General features: G+C 37.3%; 1 non-coding gene across 1 annotated transcript; it reads right to left on the bottom strand.

Annotated features, from left to right (window-relative positions):
* Window positions 1-2,636: 2,636 nt before the first annotated feature.
* On the bottom strand, window positions 2,637-2,742 carry LOC112826957 (U6 spliceosomal RNA). The gene has a single exon (XR_003209097.1). It is a non-coding gene; the product is annotated as a U6 spliceosomal RNA (small nuclear RNA).
* Between the last annotated feature and the right edge of the window lie 285 nt (window positions 2,743-3,027).

Below are 3,027 nucleotides of genomic sequence, written 5' to 3'. Positions count from 1 at the left end.
ATCACCCAGCCACCCCATCCCTCCCACCCCCGACCACTCCAGCAACCCTCAGTTTGTTCCTGAGATTAAGAATTCCTTATATCAGTGAGGTCATATGATACATGTCTTTCTCTGATTGACTTATTTCACTCGGCATAACACCCTCCAGTTCCATCCACGTCGTTGCAAATGGCAAGATCTCATTCCTTTTGATGGCTGCATAATATTCCATTGTGTATATATACCACCTCTTCTTTATCCATTCATCTGTCGATGGACATCTTGGCTCTTTCCACAGTTTGGCTGTTGTGGACATTGCTGCTATAAACATTGGGGTGCACGTACCCCTTCGGGTCCCTACATTTGTATCTTTGGGGTAAGACAATCTTCCTTTCTTACACAGATCTGTGTTTCTGACCTATGTACTTTTCCATCTCCCTAAAAAACTTTTAACATTTACTGCAGGATAGGTCTGGTGGTGATGAATTCCTTTAGATTTTGGTTGTCTGCAAAAGCTTTATTTCCCCTTCACATTTTTTAAATTTAAATTCAATTAGCCAACATATAGTATATCATTAGTCTCACATGTAGTGTTCAACAGTTTATCAGTTGCATATAACACCCTGTGCTCATCACATCATGTGCCCTCCTTAACACCCATCACCCAATTACCTCAATCCCCCCACCCAACTCCCCTCCAGCATCCCTCAGTTTGTTTCCTATAGTTAAGAGTCTCTCATGGTTTCTCTCCTTATATGATGACTTCCCACCCCTTCACTTTTAAAAAATAATTTGGTATAGAAAGAATTTTTAGTTGGTGGGTTTTTTGGCATTTGGGGTTTTTTGTTTGTTTTTAATTCCATATTTAAAAATTTTACTTTACTCTCTCCTTGCTTATATGGTTTCTAATAAAAAGTCTATTGCAATTCTTATCCATTTTCCTCTATAAGGAATGGTTTTTTTTTATAATCTGGTTTCTTTCAAGATTTTTTTTGTAGCCACTGTTTTCCGCAGTTTGAATATAATATATTGCCTATCTATATATTTTTTGGAAATTTATCCTGCTTCGTGTTCTCTGAGCTTCTTGGAGCTATGGTTTGAATCTGACATTTATTTTGAATATTCTCTGACATTATTATTCAAATATTTCTTCTGCATATTTTTATCTTTCTTCTTCTTCTGATATACCACTTACGTATGCTACATCTTAGAAATTATCTCATGGTTCTTGAATATACGCTTCTGCTTTATAGTCTTTTTATCTCTTTGCATTTCAGATGAGGTGTTTCTACGGACATATTTTAAAGTTCATGAATTCTTTCCATAGCCATTTCAAGTCTACTGATGAGCCCATCAAAGACATTTTTTTTATTTGTGTGAAAGCATTTTTGGTTTCTTATGTTTCATTTTAGTTATTTTTTGGGGTTTCCATCTCTGCTTATAGCACCAATCTGCCCTGCTTGCTGTCTACTTTTTTTAATTACTATTCTAGCATTTTAAGTCATAGTAATTTTAATTCCCTGTCTGGCAATTCCAACATCTGTGTCAAAGCTACGTCTGGTTTGATGCTTGTTTTGTCTTCTTAAACTCTAGGTAATGGGTACCTACTTTTTCTTGCCTTTTAAACATGCCTTATAATTATTGTTGAAAACTGGACATGTGAATTGACAAATAGCAAAATAAATATGATTTCAGTGTGAGATTCATGTTAATCTGGCAAGGAGTTGGGCCATGTTTAATATTTGCCGGAGTAATAGCTGTCAAAGCTTCAGATTTCCTTAGTGTCCTTCTTTTTGTCTCCCTGGAGGTCTTTGGGTTTTTCTAAAAACACCTCCCTAAATACACCCTGTGCCTTGCAGCTCTTTTAGCTATAATTCAATGTTATTATGCTGAAGCCCTGTTGTTGTGACGGTAAACTGTAGGTAATGGGTAGCAATCTGTAATCTTACTATTAAATCTCAAATCTCAGTGTTTTGGTAGAACTTTGTTCCTGGCTTGACTTTCACAAGTATTTCCAAGCCTTCCACCTCCCTCACCTTATTTGAAACAGTTTGGCTAAGTAGGCCTGCAGTTGTAAAACTGTCCTCCTTCCAGGTGGGATAAGGCTCTGATAAACTCTTTTTCCCAGCAGAGTAGGCCCTTGTTTTGCAGAATTATCTAGATGTATTTCAAAATGGTTACATTTCTCCTGCCTTGCCAGGAATATGAGATTTTTCTTGTTTCTTCACTATTAAAATTTAGTGGGTTCCTGAGGGTGAAATCCACAAAATTATGGAGGCCCATCTACTACTGCAGCCTCCACCAGTTTGCCCATTTCATGCTAATCCACCCTCAGCCTCCAGCAAGTCACCAAAGTTACTATGTAAATTGTCCTACCAGTTTATGGTTCCGGGAGCTTCTGCTCTAGGTAAGCATATCTTTGTTGTGATTCTCTATACTTGCAGTTTCTCCAGAATTTGGAGCAGTCATGTGCCATGGGAATCACAAATCTCTGACGAGTCTAAGAAAGTTACTGAATTTCAATTTATTCAACTTCTTTTCTTGGTGTAAGTCCAGGAGTGCTAATATCCAAGTTCTTTTCATGTTGTAGCTGAAACCTGAAGTTGCAGATGGATTTTTTTATTCAAAAATAAATCAATGTTTTATTTTTCAAAGATTTTAATATGGAATGCTTTACAAATTTGCACATCATCTTGGTGCAAGGGGCCACGTTTATCTTCTCTGTGCTGTTCCAATTTTAGTATATGGGCTGCTGTAGCAACCACTTGCTTTTTATTTTATACAACTATGCTGTTTGGGTGAGCTGAGTTTAACAACCTACTTATAGTTGGTTTTATTTGAGAACAGATGAGGGGTCAGATGAGAAAAGTTTTCTGTGTTGCCAAAAGTAGAGAAAAGAAGGAAGGCTCATCAGATGAATGATTGGTGGAGACAGACAGCAGCTGACGGACTTATTTCTCTAAGGAGAAACACTGAGGATGCAATTGGAGATGCTCAGATTCAAAGTCAGTGATGTGTAAAAAGAGAAAATGAGAGGGTGATCTTTCC

The sequence above is a fragment of the Callorhinus ursinus genome, unplaced genomic scaffold (assembly GCF_003265705.2).
Source record: "Callorhinus ursinus isolate GAN/ISIS: 27379988/994484 unplaced genomic scaffold, GSC_fseal_2.0 scaffold7, whole genome shotgun sequence".
Taxonomy (NCBI): domain Eukaryota; kingdom Metazoa; phylum Chordata; class Mammalia; order Carnivora; family Otariidae; genus Callorhinus; species Callorhinus ursinus.
Note: the sequence above shows the minus strand (reverse complement) of the source record. Positions and strands in the feature narration are given on the sequence as shown.